This window comes from Myotis yumanensis, unplaced genomic scaffold (assembly GCF_028538775.1).
Source record: "Myotis yumanensis isolate MYYU_CA2020_CCGP unplaced genomic scaffold, mMyoYum1.0.hap1 SCAF_1, whole genome shotgun sequence".
Classification (NCBI taxonomy): Eukaryota; Metazoa; Chordata; class Mammalia; order Chiroptera; family Vespertilionidae; genus Myotis; species Myotis yumanensis.
In genome coordinates this window covers 71,720,824-71,741,056 of record NW_027223752.1, presented here as the reverse complement: position 1 = coordinate 71,741,056, position 20,233 = coordinate 71,720,824, and the positions used below count along the sequence as shown (strand labels likewise).

At 40.6% G+C, this 20,233-nt stretch overlaps 1 protein-coding gene and 1 pseudogene across 2 annotated transcripts in view; both read right to left on the bottom strand.

The window, feature by feature from the left end:
* INO80 (INO80 complex ATPase subunit) overlaps positions 1-20,233 on the bottom strand; it is a 145,594-nt gene that overhangs the window by 124,693 nt on the left and 668 nt on the right. The gene's annotated exons all lie outside the window — the stretch shown is intronic.
* On the bottom strand, positions 506-1,652 carry LOC139003294 (procathepsin L-like; annotated as a pseudogene).

Below are 20,233 nucleotides of genomic sequence, written 5' to 3'. Positions count from 1 at the left end.
CTAAAAGCACTTCCCTTAAGATCAGGAACAAGACAGGGATGTCCACTTTCACCACTCTTATTCAACATCGCACTGGAAGTACTAGTCATAGCAGTCAGATGAGAAGAAATAAAAGGCACCCAAATTTGAAAGAAGAAAGTAAAACTGTCATTATTTGCAGATGGCATATTATACATAGAAAACCCTAAAGAGTCCACTAAAAAACTGTAGGTCTCATAAATGAATTTGGCAAGTAGCAAGATACAAATTAATATTCAAAAATCAGTGGCTTTTTTTAGGATTAAAAGTAATAAAAAATTTTATTTTAAAAGGTAAAAATTTATACATCCTTATATAAAAGAAATAACATTTTACCAATGTAAAACATCACAGAATTCAAATCACAGTTTGGATCTTCAAGATTGAAGTGTTGTATCCCATTAAGTAAAATGTGATCAGTTTTAAGATAAAAATTCCTCCTCTGGATATCCTGTTCGCAATCAAGTCTTTCTTTATCACCATCACCTCACACAGTAGGATAGCTGGCCGTGGTGGCGATTCCACAGTAGTTGTTCCGGTCTTTGGCCATCTTTATGTAGCCACTCTTGCCCCAAGCTTCACCCCAGCTGTTTTTGACAATCCAATATTTATTGTTACTTGATTCTTCTTCAAAGCCATAGCCAACCACCAGTATGCTATGATCTATATCTACGCTGCTATAGTGCCAATCATAATAAATGCCATCTTCATAGAACCGGAAGCTAAGATGGCTTGCATCTATAGCAACAGAGATGGGCCCCACGGTTGCCACTGCCTTCATGAGGGTACTCTCCTGCTCAGGGATGTCCACAAAGCCAGTGTCATTGGCAACAGAATCCTCGGACCTCTATTTGCAGGGTCCAACCTTTGCATGATATGGACAGAACTCCTCTGAGTCCAGGCATCCATTGGACTTAACATACTGGAAGGCGTTATCCATTAGGCCACCATTGCAGCCCTCATTGCCTTGAGCCTGAGAGCAGTCCACAAGGTTCTGCTCACTCAATGAGATAAGTCTGCCAGTTTTCCAGAACATCTGTTCTTCAAGGGCACCAGTTGCACTAACTGCCCAACAAGAACCACAGTGACTCAGGTTCTTCATGGGAGTTACATAGCCTTCTTCTCTCCAATCAACAGTTGGGGGGATTTCAGCAATGTACGGTTCCCGGAACACTCTCCTTTTCTTGTGCTTCTGGTTTTGATGGCCATTCATCACCTACATCAGTGGTCGGCAAACTGCGGCTCGCCAGCCACATGCGGCTCTTTGGCCCCTTGAGTGTGGCCACGAAGTTTCAATCGCACTGTACGTGCGCACCCACACGTGGTATTTTGTGGAAGAGCCACACTCAAGGGGCCGCAGTTTGCCGACCACTGACCTACGTGAATTCTGGTCATGTCACCAAAAGCAATCATTGCCAAGGTGAAGCTCTGTCTCCCTAGGTTGTATTCCTGGTTGTGCAGGTCAATCATTTTCATATTCTTCTCCCACACTGTTCTCCTCCATCCTTCTTCATTCAAGCCATATACTGTGTTGCCTTCCACCAGTGCCATCGTGCCTCTAAATTTCCATCAAGTTTTGGGGAAGCTGAAGCTATTCCTAAGTAAAGGGCAATCAAGAAGAATGAAGGATTCATGTTTCAAAACCTTCGGGGGCATAGCCGAGCAGGCGCAGTTAGCACGTGCTGGTCCAGGATCTCCCATCAGTGGCATTTTTATACACCAATAATGAACTATCAGAAAGATATTAAGAAAACAATGCAACCCTAGCTGATTTGGCTCAGTGAACAGAGCGTCAGCCTGCAGACCTAGGTCCCAGGTTCGATTCCGGTCAAGGGCACATTCCCGGGTTGCGGGCTTGATCTCCAGTGGGGGACGTGCAGGAGGGAGCCAATCAATGATTTTCTCTCATCATTGATGTCTCTCTCTTTCCCTCTCCCTTCCTCTCTGAAATCAATAGAGATCTTTTTTTAAAAAAAGAAAAAAAACAACCCAATTTACTATTGCAACAACAAAAATCATAGGAATTTAACCAAGGAGATAAAAGACCTATACTCGGAAAATTATAAGACACTGAAGAAAGAAATTGAAAAGGATACAAATAAATGTAAACATACACTGTGCTCATATATAGGAAAAATCAACATCATTAAAATGTCCATAATACCCTAAGCAATCTATAATTCAATGCAATCCCTATCAAAATACCAATAGCATTTTTCACAGAACCAGATAAATAATCCTAAAATTTAGATGGAACCACAAAAGATGGCAAATAATAGCCACAGCAATCTTGAGAAAGAACAAAGTTAGAGGTATTATGAGACCTGATTGATATGAAACTATACTATAAGGCTCTAGTAATCAAAATAGCGTGGTAATGGTTTTAAAAACAGACACATAGATGAATGGAACAGAACAGAGAGCCCAGAAATAACCCATGCCTATATGGTCAATTAATATTTGACAAAGGAGGCAAGAACATACAATGGAGTAAAGACAGTCTCTTTAATAAATGGTGCTAAGGAGACTGAACAGATACATGCAAAAAAATCAAACTAGACCACCAACTTACACCATACACAAAAATAAACTCAAAATGGGTTAAAGACTTAAATATAAGTCACATGACCATAAAAATCCTAGAAAACATAGGCGGTAAAATTTCAGGCATTTCTTGTAGGAATATTTTTAGTTCAGGAAAGGATGACTATGTATGATTGTTACACCATGGTAAATGTTATATGAGAAATTTGTAACTCCTACTGATTGCATTATTTACAAATATTTATATCTTATTTCTCCATGGGCAAGAGAAACAAAGGAAAAAATAAACAAATGGGACTAAACTATAAAGCTTTTGCACAGCAAAAGAAACCAACAGCAAAATGAGAAGGGAACCCACTGAATAGAACATATTTGCCAATTATACTTCTGACAAGAGCTTAATTTCCAAAATATATAAAGAACTTATACAACTCAACATCAAGACAAACAACCCAATTTAAAAATGGGCAAAGGACCTAAATAGAAACTTCTCCAGAGAACATACAGATGGCCAAGAGACATATGAAAAAAATGCTCAATGTTACTAATCATCAGAGAGATGCAAATTAAAACCACAATGAGATATCACCTCTCACCTGTCAGAATGGCTATCACTAATAAATAAACAAGTGCTGGGGAGGATGTGGAGAAAGGGGAACCCTCATGCACTGCTGATGGGAATGAAGACTATAGCAGCCACTGTGGGAAACAAGTATTGGTATGTAGTTTCCTCAAAAAATTAAAAACGGAACTGCCGTTTGACTTGTGGGAATATACCCAAAGAAACCCAAAATACTAATTGGAAAGAATATGTGCACCCCTATGTTCACTGCAGTGTTATTTACAACTAGAGGCCCGGTGCACGTGCACCAGTGGGGTCCCTCAGCCTGGCCTGTGCCCTCTCGCAATCTGGGAACCCTCAGTGGATGTCGGACTGCGGGTTTCAGCCCGATCCCCGAAGGCCAATCCAAGGACCCCACCAGTGCATAAATCTGTGCACCGGGCCTCTAGTCTACATGTAAGATCTTTGTTAATCTCTTCCCGCCCTCCCCTCTCCCCGCTTCCAAGATTCATCAGTCTGTTCCATATTTCCATGCCTATGCATTGAGTGTCTGCCCCCTGGTGGTCAGTGTGCATCACAGCCACCAGTCAAACGGTCCAACAGTCACTTAGGCTTTATATAGATAGATAGCCAAGATCTGGAAAGAGCGCCAATGCCCATCAGTAGATGCCCATCAGTAGATGAGTGGATAAAAAAGCTGTGGTACATTTACATAATGGAATACTACTCAGCCATTAAAAAAAAGGAAATCTTACCTTTTGCAACAGCACAGATGGACCTAGAAATTATAATGCTAAGTGAAATAAGCCAAAGACAAATACCATATGATATGATCTCACTTATATTTGGAATCTAATGAACAAAATAAACAGACAAACAAATAAATAGAAACAGAGGCATGGATACACAAAACAGACTGACAGCTGTCAGAGGGGATGGGGCAGGGGACTCTACATGGCATAGACACAGACAACAGTGTAGTATTAACCAGAGGGAAAGAGGGATGTAGGTAGGTGGAGATGGACAAAGGGGGAGGGAAATAGGGCCAGAAAAAGACTTTTCTTGCCAATGCGGGCACAATGCAGTGTGCACATGATTTTCTTTGTTGTTTTTAATTCTTTATTGTTTAAAGTATTACATATGTCTCTTTTTTCCCCCAATGACCTCTCTCCAGCCACTTCTACCCCCCCCACATGCCCTCACCCCCCTACTATCTGTGACCATGGGTTATGATTATATACATGCATACAAGTCCTTTGGTTTGTGCACATGATGTTTTATTGAATTGTACACTTGAAACATGTATGATTATGCAAACCAATGTCTCCCCAATAAATTCAATTAAAAAAAAATAAGTACACGCAAAGTCACTTAAGAGATATAGAAAGTGCCATGAGAGTTCAAGAAAAGATGATTATGTATGAGTGTTACACCATATTAAATGTTATAAGAAATTTGTAACTCCTACTGATTGCATTATTTACAAATATTTACATCTTTTTTTTTTTTTTTTTTTAAATATATTCTACTGATTTTTTACAGAGAGGAAGGGAGAGAGATAGAGAGTCAGAAACATCGATGAGAGAGAAACATCGATCAGCTGCCTCTTGCACATCTCCCACTGGGGATGTGCCCGCAACCCAGGTACATGCCCTTGACCGGAATCGAACCTGGGACCTTTCAGTCCACAGGCCGACGCTCTATCCACTGAGCCAAACCGGTTTCGGCAATATTTACATCTTTTTAAAAAATATATTTTATTAACCCTGGCCGGTTTGGCTCAGTGGATAGAGCGTCAGCCTGTGGACTCGAGGGTCCCAGGTTCGATTCCAGTCAAGGGCATGTACCTTGATTTCGGGCACATACCCAGTGGAGTGTGCAGGAGGCAGCTGATAGATGTTTCTCTCTCATCGATGTTTCTAACTCTCTATCCCTCTCCCTTCCTCTCTGTAAAAATCAATAAAATATATTTTAAAAAATAAAATAAAATATATTTTATTGATTTTTTTTACAGAGAGGAAGGGAGAGGGATAAAGAGTTAGAAACATCGATCAGCTGCCTCCTGCGCACCCCCTACTGGGGTTGTGCCCGCAGCCAAGGTACATGCCCTTGACCGGAATCGAACCTGGGACTCTTCAGTCCACAGGCCGACGCTCTAGCCACTGAGCCAAACTCGTCAGGGCAAAATATTTACATCTTTAAAAATTTATTTATTTATTTATTTTTTATTGATTTTTAGAGAGAAAGGGAGAGGGATATAAAGATAGAAACATCAATGAAGAGAAACATCATTGATCGCTGTCTCCTTTACAACTCCCTACTGGAGATCAAGCCCACAACCTGGGCCCTGGGCCCTGACCAGGAATTGAACCATGACCTCCTGGTTCGTAGGTCAACGCTCAACCACTGAGCTACACCAGCTGGGCACAAATATTTTACATCTTTTGATGAGGAAACTTCAGGTTAGGCTTCTATGTATGTATGACCAAAATAACAATAAATGAAAAATCAGATGAATATGATAATACAAAATTTAAAGCTTCCAACTTCCCACTAAGAAATACCAAGTCCAAATGGCTCCACTGGTGAATTTTATCAAACATTTAAAGTAGAATTAGTACCAATCAATCACAAATTCTTCCAAATAACTGAAGAGAAAAGAACACTTGCCACATCATTCTATGACTCTGGTATTACTCTCATTCGAAAACCAGACAAAGACATCACAATAAAACTATAGACTAATATCCCTTATAATATAGATTTCTTAAATCCTCAACAAAATACTAACAGTTGAATCCTGCAACATGTAAAAAGGAATATACACTGAGTATATTACCAAGTAGAATTTATACTATAAATGCAAGGCTGGTATAACATCTACAAATCAATCAATATACTACACCACATAAACAGAAGATAAAACCCATTTAATTATCTCAAGTCTCAAAAAATGATTTGACAAAATCCAATACCATTTCAAAATAAAAACACTCAGTAAACAAGGAACAGAAGGGAATTCCCTCAATCTATTAGAGCATCTATGAAAAATTCACAGCTAACATCATGGTCAAAGACAGAATGCTATCCCCCTTAAGATCAAAAACAAGACAAGGTCCACTTTTACAACTTCTATTCAAAATTGTACCAAAGTTCTAGTCAGGGCAAAAAAGAAAAAGAAAAAAGAAATAAAAGTCATCCAGATTGGAAGAAAGAAAATGATAGTTATAGATAACATGACCTTGTATACAGATAGTTAATCCTAAAGAATGCACTAAAAATGATTAAAATAAACAAGTTCAGTGATCTTTTAGGGTACAGGATAAATATACAAAAATCAATTATGTTTCTATACACTAGCAATGAAAATGAAATTTAAAAACCCATTAATATTAGCATCAAAAAGAAGAAAATATGTAGGAATAAATTTGACCAAAGACTTATATATACTGAAAACAACAAGACAATTAAATAAATAAAAGGACATCCTATGATTCATTAGTCAGTATCAAAATCCAAGCTGGCCCTGGCCGGTGTCGCTCATTGGTTACAGCTGTGGTTGGCAAACCGTGGCTCTTTGGCCCCTTGAGTGTGGTCTTCCACAAAATACCACGTGCGTGCGCACACGTACAGTGCAAGTGAAACTTCGTGGCCACACTCAAGGGGCCAAAGAGCCGCATGTGGCTCGCGAACCGCAGTTTGCCGACCACTGGTCTAGCAAATTAACAAGCCCAAAGTTTATCGAAAGATCCAGAAGTAAAAATAACAGCTGCAAGATTGAGAACCAGGATGGTGGCATAGGTAAACTCCAGTACTCGCCACCTCCCACAATGACATCAAAATTACAACTAAAATACAGAACTATTATTCAGAACCCCCTGAAAGCTGGCTGAATGGAAGTCCTACTACTAGAGAAGTAAAGAAGAAAGTATATCGAGACTGATAGTGGGGCGGAGGCATGAAATGGTCTGATTCAACACCACATGTGGCGTCTTTTTAATCAGGAGGGAAATATCCACTGTGGAGGCCTCCTTTGAGAGAAGCAAGGGGTCGCAGCCCCACACTAGACCCCTAGCCCAGGGTTCCAAGCTGGGAAGAGAACTCCCTGTAACTTCAGGCTGTAAAAACCAGTGGGGATTGTGGCTGAGTGACACAGAGGCTGCTGGAGTTACAGGCAGTCCCTCTTAAAGGGCTAGCACATGGACTTAAGACTCAATTCCTCTAAGCTCCAGCACTGGAAGCAGCATTGGGGGAACCAGAGACATATGGGGAGGAACTGGATTGTCTGGCATGGGGGCAGGAACTCAGGGGTGGCTTTCTCACAGAGGGAAGTGCTCACAGGGGTCATTGTTCCTGTGCTGAGACCTCCCCCACTCCCCATCACAGAACTAACTGGCAGCCATATCTGAATTTCCATCAGGGTGGCTCACACTGTTTGCTCCATCCTGGTGATTCCCTGGGACCCCACTCCATCCAAGCTGTTTACAGCAACTTTTCCATATGAATGGCCTGTCCTGGCTCAGGCTTCAGGTTTTCCTAAAATTTCTTAAACAATCAGCAACTGGCATCAGCATGCCCCATCCCTATCAATGAGAGACCCAAGACCCGGTACTAGGACAGCTTGCCTTGCTTCACAGGTTGGCCTCCCTGGACACTTGCAAGCACAATACAAACAGCAGCCATCTGTAGGTTGCTCAGTAGCTCCTGCTGGGTGGCCCAAAGCAGTGGTTAGCTTTGCACCTCCCAGGAGGCCCCCAAGCCAGTGTACTCAGTGGACAGCTTCAGACCATACCAGATTACAACTCTACACATTCACAAGCGATACACTCAAGGGGCAGACTCAGTGAGCACCAAAGCCCCACTGAAGCAAGTCCTGCTCCATAAGGGTGTCTCCTGCACACAGCTCTTCCACTACAGTCGCAGCTGGTCCTCACAGCCAATTGGCTTGGAGGTCAACCCCTCCCAGTGATGCAAAGAGCAATCAAGGCTCAACTACAACAAGACTGTGCACACAGCCCCACACAGGGGTGCACCTAGAGGGCCCAGCTCAGGTGACTGGGGATGCTGAGCCACTGAGCCATACAGGACACCCACTACCCAAGGCCACTCTTAACAATTCCAGGAGACACAGCAGCTCTACTTAATACATAGAAACAAACACAGGGAACATGCGGAGACAAAGAAACATGCCACAAATGAAAGAACAGGAGAAATCTCCAGAGAAATAAATGAAATGGAAGCAAGCAAATTACTGGATTCAGAGTTCAAAACAATGGTTATAAGGTTGCTCAAGGATCTCAATTAGACCTTCAAGGGACTTAGTGAGACTTCAAGGATCTTAGTGAGAATGTCAAGGACATGAAAAAGAACCAGTCAGAAATTAATCATACTCTAACTGAAATAAAGTATAATTTACAGGAATTCAACTGTAGATTAGAAGATTCTGAGAATCAAATCAACAATTTGGAATATGAGGAAGCAAAAAACACCCAATCAGAAGAGCAAAAAGAAAAAACAAATCCAAAAATATGAAGACAGTGCAAGGAGCCTCTGGGACAACTTCAAAGGTACCAACATTCACATTATGGGGTTGCCAGAAGGAGAAGAGGGAGAGCAAGATATTGAAAACCTATTTGAAGAAATAATAACAGAAAACTTCCCCTACCTGGTGAAAGAAGTAGACTTACAAGTCCAGGAAGCACAGAGAGTCCCAAAGAGGAACCCAAACACGTGCAAAGCTAACCAATGCCTTGGGCCACCCAACAGGAGCTACTGACATATCCCCAGTGTGGACTGAGACACATCATAATTAAAATGCCAAGAGCAAAAAACAAAGAGAGAATCTTAAAAGCAGCAAGAGAAAAGCAGTTAGTTACCTATAAGGCAGCACCCATATGACTGTCAGCTCATTTCCCAACAGAAACTTTGCAGGCCAGAAAGGAGTGGGAATATTCAAAGTGATGAATAGCAAAAACCTACAACCACAATTACTCTATCCAGCAAAGCTATCATTTAGAATTGAAGGTCAAATAAAGAGCTTTACAGACAAAGAAAAGCTAAAGGAGCTCATCACCACCAAACCAGTATTTCATGAAATGTTGAAGGGAGAAGGAGGAGGAGGAGGAGAAAGAGGAGGGTGAGGAGGAGGAGAGGAAGGAGGGTGAGGGGAGGGGGGAAGGGAGGGGAGGGAAAGGGAAGGAAAGAGAGGGAAGGTGAGAGGAAGGGAAGGGGAAGGGAAAGGGAGGAGGAAGAGGAGGTGATATTATTCTCTTCACTGTACAGTCTACACAGTAAATTTGAACAAGGCAGATATGTTTACATCAGACTAGGTGCTCAATAAACACTTTAAGTTAGATTTTTTTCCCTCTATTCAAGAAGCTTTGGGGGTTGGGGAGAGAGATTCTATGATAAAGAATTCCAAGTGGGAATCCAAACTCTTTGAATGCTACTGTAGTAAGAAGGCTACATAGCCCTGACTGGTTTGGCTCAGTGGATAGATCGTCGGCCTGCGGACTGAAGGGTCCCAGGTTCGATTCCGGTCAAGAGCATGTACCTTGGTTGCGGGCACATACCCAGTGGGGAGTGTGCAAGAGGCAGCTGATCGATGTTTCTCTCATCGATGTTTCTAACTCTATCCCTCTCCCTTCCTCTCTGTAAAAAAATCAATAAAATATATATTTTTTTAAAAAGGCTATATACACACATTCAACTGAGAGCTATATGCCAAACATTTTATATGCATGAGTGCTTTATATATCATTAACTCATTTAATCCTTTTATAACATAGACACTACTATAACCTCCATTTTACAGATAGAGTTTAAATAACCCACCCAAGGTGACACAGCCAGAAATGGTAGAGCCAGGATTGGGATCCAAGAAGTTGAACTTCAAAAGTCCCACATCCTTAATTATTCCAATACTCTCTGAAGGCCTTCCAGTAAACCAGAGGCTCCTAAGACATAAAACCATGCTAAGTGTGTTCCGAGCAGTATATTAATTTATTCAATCATTTATTTAAGTCAATATAAACTCTTAAATATTGATTTTATATTACGGATAATCCAGTGCTGCTTTGTTTATTCTGCTGCTCAAACTGTTCAAGTTTTGGCATTTGGGAGCTCTTTCAGTTGGCTCCTGTGCTCCTCTGACATAGCCTCATCAATGTGGGATTGTAGTTGTAGCGGTGGTGGTTGGAGTACTTCCTTACTTTCTGGCACTGTAAGATGCTCCAGGCTCATCTTGTATATTTCTTGCCCCAGTCCTAGAATCAGCCATTTCTCCAACAAACTCTAGTTCCTTTTATTGGACAATGGCATTAAAAACCAAAAAGTGGGTACTGAGTGTGTTCCTGGGTTTCTTTTAATTTTCCAGCTGGCAAGAGCACAGAAATATAACTGTATCTAAACCCACTGTGCATACATATCTATAAATATTTCAATATGTAAGCACCTATATCTGTATTAAGCTAAACATGGGTTCATATGCATGTTTCCAACTCTAATCCATTACCACATGGACCGTTCTATCCTCCTCCCCTTGCTTATCTGTAAATTCCCACTCTAACAGTGAAAAGCCTGTCTCCCACGCTCCATTTGCTTAATTACTCAATTACAGTATACATATATATCAGTATCAGAATTAACCTGTAGCTCTATGGGATACAATTTTATCAATTAGACAACACTTATGTGCAGTGCCTTTTGTCTTAGATTCTACTCCTTTCCTAATTTACCTAGGTCAACACTACCATCCTTCCCCAGTAAGGCTATTTCAGACATTTATAATAGAATTAGATTCTCTGGTCACAGTTTGCAATCCTCCTTTCTGGGATCCCTGACCTCCTAAATGATTTTTGCTTGATTTGTACACATTAGAGTTTACTCTTTGCACTGGAAAGCCCTATTTGTTTTGACAAATGCATAATGTCATGTATCCACCATTACGATATCCAATAGAATAGTTTTATCAAGCAATATGTTAACAGAATTAAATCCTCTATGAAAGTAGCATGGTTGGGTAGAAAGAGAAACTAAAGTCAAGCAGTGTGAGTTTAATGCTACTGACAAGCCATAGATAGATTTTAGAAATATCAGCTATCCTATCCTCTCAGGGTCCCAACAGCCTTATTGTAAAATGAGGGGGTTCAATTAGATGATAATAACATACAGCATTTACTAAACACTATGTGTCAGAGATGGTGCTAAGCAATTCAGATATATTATCTCATTTCTCACAATTCTACATATAATTGATACTGTTATTATCCCCCATTTAAAAGATGGAATTAAGGCTTAACATTAACTTCCACAGGATCATATAGCCTGGGAGTTGTAGAGCCAAGACTCTAGAGTAGGAGTCAGCACAGTATGGTCTGAAGTCAAATCCAGCCCACTGCCCATTTCTGTAAACCCTTAGCAGATAAGAATAGTTTTCACATTTTTAAATAATTGGGGGGGGGGGGGGGGATCTTATTTCTTGACACATGAAAATTACATAAAATTACAATTTCAGTGCCCAAAAAGTTTTATTGAAATACAGCCCCACTCATTCATTTATAAATTGACTATGGCTGCTTTCACACTACAATGGCAGAGTTGAGTAAGCTGCAACAGAGAAGATCTAACCAGCCTAAGATCTAGTATTTGACCCTTTACAGAAAAACTTTCCCAAACCCTACTCTAGAAGCCTGGCCTACAATTATATTCTAAGAATGATTCTTAAAAGGGTAAACTATCAAAACATCAGAACAACATCCTGGACAGAAATATTTTAGAGCCTGAACTAAAGAGTTCTATGTTGCAAAACACCACCTTTTTATTTGAGCTATAGTCTTATTAAATAGGAAGATACTTCTAGTCATATCTACTGTATTCATTATATAAAGACAGAGGTTATTGCATAATAACAATTTTATTGATGTATTTTTCTTTACCGTACCTAAAAAAAGATACTTTCTATTCCTAATAAAAATGGTTCTGAGTTCCATACTTTATAAATTAAAACTCTTGATTAAGCTCTTGATTAAACTGTCAAAATGAAATGGTACCTATAATTATAGCTAATACTTGCTCAGCACTATGTGTCAGGTACCATTCTCAGTACTAGTATGTATTCCTTGCTGTCTCCCAATTATCCTCTATGGAGTAGGTACTACTATTATCCTAATTTCAGAGATGAAGAAATTGAATAGCTATCCAGAGGTCACACAATTAATAAGATAAAGAGCCAAAATTTGAACACAGGTCATCTCACTCTAGGATCTAGAACAAGCATGTCAAACTCGCGGGCCACAACGAATATTTTTGCAGCCCAGCCAATATAATGGCATATAAGAAACATTTTAACAAAAATTTTGTAACTTAATTTTTACAATGTCCTGTTATACATAATTATTAATAACGAACTACAACTTTTGCTAATGACCGATTACTATAATTGTGTTGCATTCATTTCCCTGACACGCCTTACGGGCAGGCGCACCATTTCTCTCCACTAATACTAGCAACAAATATTTTAGCAGCCGATTGCCATGTCATTAGCCTTGTACTGACATGTTTGGTGTGCGCAACAGAAAATATTTCGCTTTCGGAGAACAAGAAAAATAGGTTTGTGTTACGCTTATTAACTTGTGCAGTTATTCAGTGTCTGGTACGTTACTGTTCAAGAAAAAATATTATTTTTTATTAAAATGTTCTATTATTTATGTTGGCGATTACTTATTTAGTTCAGCCCTTTGTATTCAGCACATCTCTATCAAAACAAACCTACATTTATATGAAAATTAAAGCTTTTGGATTTTGTTTTGTTTTTGGCAGCACACATAAACTTAAACCTTGTTTATCTGGCCCGTGTTAGCCTCTGAGTTTGACATGCTTGATCTAGGAGGAGTTGTGTTATACTACACTGCCAGTGGATTACAATGCAGATTAGGGCCTTTAAACAAATGAAAAGAATGTCTTCATATATATATATTTTTTTTTAATATTTTTATTTCAGAGAGGAAAGGAGAGGGAGAGATAGAAACATCAATGATGAGAATCATCGATCGCCTGCCTCCTGCACTCCCCACACTGGGGATCCAGCCAGCATGTGCCCTGACCAGGAATTGAACCGTGACCCCCTGGTTCATAAGTCGACGCTCAACCACTGAACAACGCTGGCCAAGCTCAATATATTTTTTAAAAACCCTAAGTATGCCTGAATAGTGTGGTCACTAGTTCCACAAGCCCAGGTTTGAGGCTCCGTCCCTGGTGAGAGGTATGCAGTGGGCAGCCTATCAATGTTTCTCATTGATATTTCTATCTCTCTCTCCCTTTCCCTCCCTCTCTCTCTAAAAAGAAAATCAATAAAAATAAACAGAAAACCCTAAGTACTAGTAATTCATATCAGCACCTTAGAGAAACATTTAGGTTTCTTATTCTCTAAGGCACTTAGAATTTGCATAACTGGCCCTGGCCAGTTTGGCTCAGTGGATAGTGTCAGCCTGCAGACTGAAAGGTCCCAGATTCAATTCCGGTCAAGGGCACATGTCCAGGTTGTGGGCTAGATCCCCAATAGGCAGCCAATCAAGGATTCTCTCATCATTGACATTCTCTCTCTCTCTCCCTCTCCCTTCCTCTCTGAAAGCAATATACATTTTTAAAAAAGAATTTGCCTAACTGTTTATTTTGCAGAACCCCTCAGTACTCCCCATACATATAGCTACAACTGTACAGTGTACACCCTCAGAGTCTACCACAGTCCCTTCAGTGTGGCAGATGCTCAATAAATGGTTATTGGGAAGATCACTTGGTTTTCAATAAACATTTATTGAATGAATGAAAAGAACAAGGAGTTTCATAAACCAGCAGTCACCAATCTTTCAGACCCCGCAGACCACCAGTTGGTGACTGCTGTCATAAACCATTAGGTACAAGTATCATTAAATATTTGTTAACCTGAAATGAACTAGGACTGGATCACAAATGTCTCTGGCTTTGTAATCCTTAAATTATGCCTGGTCTGTTCTTAAGCCTTAACCACCTTCTGAGCTAATAAATTTCATAAACCACTCATTATTCAATCCCTGTCAAACTATATTCATCTTTCAAACTACTTCTAATTTTCCAGGATTATTATTCATGTTTTTTCCTAATTCAATACAATTTAATCATAGTCCGTCTTAGTCTTCATCATTCCATTGTAGAGTCTAATTTCTTTATCTTCATACAACAGTCTCACCATTGCCTTCATCATTTATATTGCCATTTTCTGGAAACTCTCCTCCTAAATTTCTTCTTCCTTGAGGTATAATTAGAATCCATTCAATAGTTTAAGAGTAAGTATATTGTGGTTTCATACCAAGATAATGCAGTCCATTTTTAAATTTTATTTTCCATAACTCTATTGGGAATGACTAACAATTTTGTTGGCCTTTTGGGAACCACTCAGGCAACATTCTCGGAGATAAAATGACCAGTTGGCCTAGCATTCTTTTTACCATACTGATTGTCACTAGCCATTTTTCTGTTCATGTACAAAGATATGAGATTTACCCAGTTTATCCTACTTATCAACTAACTTCTTACCCTGAAAAGCTTAGTTGTCACACGCAAACCAAGGCATTTTATTTGTTCTTTTATAAGAAACTAGGGGCCCGGTGAACAAAGATTTGTATACTGGCTCCCTCAGCCCGACCTGCACCCTCTCCAATCTGGGAGCCCTCAGGGGAGCCCTCTCCAATCCGCGAGTTTCTGTCCGTATTTGCAATCATATGAGCAAATTGTCTGAGACTCCCAACCCAGTTTGGTTTGTTGCTCACAGAATAACAGAGGCATTTTTTTTCCCTTTGCTTCATTGGTGGAGATTTCCTGGAAGTTTTAGGATATCTTCCCTTTAATTTTTCCTACACACTCTGATTTTACTTATGTCTCTCACCTTGGCTTTCCCTCCATCCCTCACCACAACAGTAACTTGCTCCAGGCTCACTTTGCTCTAATGTCTAGTACAGCAGTTGTCAACCTGTGGGTCGCGACCCCTTTGGGGGTCGAACGACCCTTTCACAGGGGTCGCCTAAATACATCCTACATATCAGATATTTACACGATTCATAACAGTAGCAAAATTACAGTTATGAAGTAGCAATGAAAATAATTTTATGGTTGGGGGTCACCACAACATGAGAAACTGTATTAAAGGGTCGCGGCATTAGGAAGGTTGAGAGCCACTGGTCTAGGAGATCCGTCTGCCACCAGAACTACAATTTCCAGCATTCCCGGTGCTCCCCACGCTCTGGGCTTCCGCTTCAGGTCCTGGGGCTGCCAATAGAACTACTATTCCCAGAATTCCTGGTGCTCCCCAAGCTCTTGGTTTTCCCTTCCTGCTCTGTCTCCGTACCACGGCCTCCCACTCTGCCAAGTCCTCCAAGCTGCCAGCTCTCCCTCTCTGCTCTCCGTCTGGCGGCTTGGGGAGCCAAGTTCCCCAAGCCACTCCACTCTCTGCTGGCTCTCCCACTCTGCTCTCCGCCTGGTGCCTATGTATGCAAATTAACCCGCCATCTTTGTTGGGTTAATTTGCATACTCACGTCTGATTGGCTGGTGAACATAGCAGAAGATGGTCAATTTACATGTTTCTCTTTTATTATATAGGATAAGAATAGTTTTAGTACCATTACCAAAAGGTGAACTCCACTTGAATACCCTAGGAAAGCCCTATATGCCATTCATGTCGTTCCCTCCTACTACATAATAGTTTCCCCTCATCTAAACAAAAACTAAATGGAAGCACTAGCAGTTGCCGAAGCAGGTCCGGAAGCTGCTGAGCGAGTCTGGAAGTTACCAAAAGAGAGCAGTGGGTAAGGAGGATGGCGGATGTCATCGCAAGACTCCGGGAGGACGGGATCCAAAAGCGTGTGATACAGGAGGGCCGAGGAGAACTCCCCGACTTTAAGGATGGAACCAAGGTTCATGTCTTACCCCATCCCCTTAACCCCTCTGTGCGGTGGGAGGAGGCCTTAGGCAAGAGGTTGTGCATGCCTATAGAACAGCGGCCAGAAACCCTCCCTCCTGCTCACATGCAGAACTCGACGCTGATTGGTCTGAATTTAAGTCGGGGATGAATTTGGATGCGTCTGCCCCGCCCCCTGCCTTGGCTGGGCGGCTGTACTGGCCGGGAGGCGGACTGGCAGGTTGGGGGAGTTTGACCTAAGTGCTTGCTTCTTGGACCCAGCGCTGGAGAAGAACCTGAGCTGGATACCTGGATCTGGGAGGGACCCTGGACTGGGGAGGAGCCCCTGGGGCCTCTGGGTTGCAAGGCTTCAGATCTTTTATAAATGAAGGGTGTTCTTAAAACACTTACCATAGACCAGCACCCATTATTCAGATGGGAAAACTGAGGTTCCAGAGAACAGGCCCAGAGGTCAGGTCTGCCAGATCAGAACCCTTTGGCAGCTTTCTGATTGGTCTACCTTGCATCGTTTAGGCAGATAAAGGCAGGGAAATAGAGCCTCCTACCTTCTTCCTCTGTACATCAAGGTCTCTCCTGCCTTCTCCTCCTCTACCCGCCCCCCCCCCCCGCCCCCACCCCGCCACAACCTTTCCCAGATGCCACTTGTCTGTAAAGTATGGAACTTCCCTGGGGTAGCCCCCATGCCCAGCAGAGCAGTCATGCAGGACAGGTATATTGAGGGAAGGGCAAATCCTAGTCTGGCCCCATGTGAGTGCTCTGAGAACAGAGGGGAACTGCATAGCTCTAGTGATGATTTATTTATTTTTTTCTTTTTTTTTTCTTTTTAATTGTTTTATTGCTTAAAGTATTACAATGAGTAAAAAAAAAAATAAATGTATATCACAGCACAGGGGTGGGGGCGGTCTACAGGGAGTCAATGGTGGAAAACAGGGGACATATGTAATACTTTCAACAATAAAGAATTATTTAAAAATAAATAAAAATAATGTATATCACAGCCTTTTTTTAAAATATATTTCATTGATTTTTTACAGAGAGGAAGGGAGAGGGATAGAGAGTTAGAAACATCGATGAGAGAGAAACATCAATCAGCTGCCTCCTGCACACCTCCTACTAGGGATGTGCCCGCAAGCAAGGTACATGCCCTTGACTGGAATGGAACCTGGGACCCTTCAGTCCGTCAGCCAATGCTCTATCCACTGAGCCAAACCAGTTAGGGCAATCACAGCCTTTGGTATGTTAATTTCTTCGAAGATGAAAATAAACTATCTTTCATCAATATACTGTTTTATAATTAATATGTCATTTAACTCAGAAGTGAAAATTATTATCCCGATTTTACAAATAAGGAGAACTGAAACTCAGAAAAAGTTCCGTTACTTACCCAGTGGCAAGCAGAACTCAAACTCAAGTATTTTTATCTCCCAACCCAATGTCTTTCCATTATACTACCAGGTTTTTCCTTAAACTATCATTTGATCTCACTATAAGAAGTCTCGGTCACATTCTTGTGAACAAGTATTTAAGAATCAATAATCCTTCTTCTTATTATGGAAGCCACTGGTTTCCCCATATGAAATAACTTAGTTACATGTGCAGGACTCTTTAGGGCAGAGACTCTAAAACTGTAAGTCTTGCCTTAACCAGTGTGGCTAAGAGGTAGAGTATGAGCCCATGCAATGAAGGATCAAGGGTTCAATTCCCGGTCAAGAACACACACCAAGGTTGCAGGTTCAATCCCAGCCCCAGTAGCATGCTTGAGTATGGGAGGCAACTAATCAATGTGTCTTTTGGTGAGAATTAACAACAAACAAATAAACTATGAATCTTAAACTATGGGTGCATGAATTTGGATGGAAGAAATTTACATCCTTTTCATTAACCTATAGCTGAAATTAGCATTACCTTCAATTCTGAATGTAGGCAGTACACCACAGCAGTATTAGCAGGACTATCACTAGTTGTTATTTAATTCAATAAAAGCAAATGTCTTACATCATAAATTTAAATATTTGAACTATATACATTTAAGTCATATTCTGAGAAGAGGTTCAAAGGCTTCTTTAGACTGCAAAGGAGTCCAGGGCACATAAAAATATGTAAGAATCCTGCTTGCTCTAGAGACCATTACAAAGGCTGTCAATCCTTGGTAGTGAAAGTTTATAAAAGCATGTCATAGTTTACTCACTGTCCTCTAGTCCCTTAAAAATGTGAATAGCTTTTAGTCCCAATTATTTTTTTATATTTAAGTTGTCAACTACATTTAGTATTACTTATTTCCAACTTCTGACCTAACATATATGGAAATCTTTTATGTACTTATTAAGCACAGGCATTAAGCTTCTTTGTGACCAACTTTTCAATCCTAAGCAAGCCTACTGTATCATCATTAGCAAGTGAATCCAATGCTTCTCCAAGTGAATTTCTGACTTAATTAATGTACAGCCATGGTCTGAATATTTGTGTCCCACCCCAGGTTCACATATCCCCAAGTTAATGGTACCAGGAGGTAGGATCAGAGCCCTCATGATTAGTATTAGTGCCCATAAAATGTGTTTAAGATTAGCAACTATGTTCTCATCCTCTGCATGCTGCAGCCTGGCTTATCAAAGTTCTTATACTTAAGATGCAACTTTGAAACTTGTCATAATTTCACTTATTTTCCTACAGAAACTCAAAGTTTCCTATTAACTCTATTTCATTTGTCCTCTCTAAAATTCACTGCATCCCAGTATTTATGTTTTGTGTGAACTTGTATGTTGACATGTTAAATCCCTAAGCCAGTTTTAACCTTCTTGTGGGCAAAAGAGGTGTCTAGCAGTCCTTTCCTTGCTCTACGTCTACTCAAGTAACCAGTCAAAAGCTGTTATGATACCTTCCCTCAGAAGTAATAAGACAAACTCTCATTAAGTGAAATTATATCACCAGTTTATGGTCTGTCACATTTCCACCTTTGATGCACTCAAAATGTTTTTATTAGTCATAAACTTTTCTAATCACATTTATGCTGTTAACAATTATTTCCTATCAAAAGACACATCTTTGAAACTTGGTTTGGATTCTTTTGAAATAAAAATGTAGAGGAAAAGAACACAGTAAACTAAATAACGGGATTTAATCCTTAAAAACAAATTCATTTTAGAATCTAGTAGGTATCCAACTTTTACCATATATAATAACCTCAAATTGTCATTTTATATGAAATACTTGTATATTTCAAGCACAAAACACAATCTGAATGAAATATTATTTGGCAGTAAAAAGGAACAAAATTCTAATACATGCTACAACATAGATGAACTTTGAAAACATGTTAAGTGAAGGAAGCCAGTCACAAAAGTACACATGTGTGATTCCGTTTATACAAAATACCCAGAATAGGCAAATCTACAAAGACAGAAAATAGATTAGCTGCTAGTGGCTGTGGTAAGGAGGAATGAAGAGTGACTGCCAAAGGGGCTTCTCGGTGTGATGAATCTGACAGTGGTGATAGCTGTACAACCCCACAAGGATACTAAAAACCACAGAACTGTACACTTTAAAAGGGTGGGTTTCTAGATATGTAAAGTATATGTCAATAAAGCTGTTACTTTAAAAAATGAATTAAAAGCCACCTCGCTAGTAAACCACCATGAAAATTTCCTTGTGGGAAAGGAAATCATGGAAGTCGCTGATGAGGAAAAGTAAGCTGGTGACCAGTTCTGTTAGCGAGGTCAACCCCCTCATTCTCTCTCCCACTCTTACCAACAAGCACAGGAACATGAAACTAGGTAGTGTTTCAATCAAAAGAACTCGGTACAGTTGGCTATGAACTAAAACAGTGAGTGCCTTCTGAGGCGCTATCACTCCCAAACTGTAGGGGGCTTCTACCCTCGGTGATTACGGAAGTGGTAGTTCTCATCAGCAAGCTCAAGACAGAATGTCAAATAGGATGACATTTGCCTAAACACCCTAAGAAAGCCGACAAGACTAGGAGTGTCACCTACACACTCCCTAAATCGGCACGTGTTAGGCTGCCCCCACCTAACACCCACCAGCAGCATGCACCACAGACTCATACTCCAACTTACTCCCAGAAATTGACACACTCCCAAGCCCTTAGGTCTCGATTGCTTTGGATAGGTATAACCCTCACGGGGTTCCCACTCGAACCCAACCA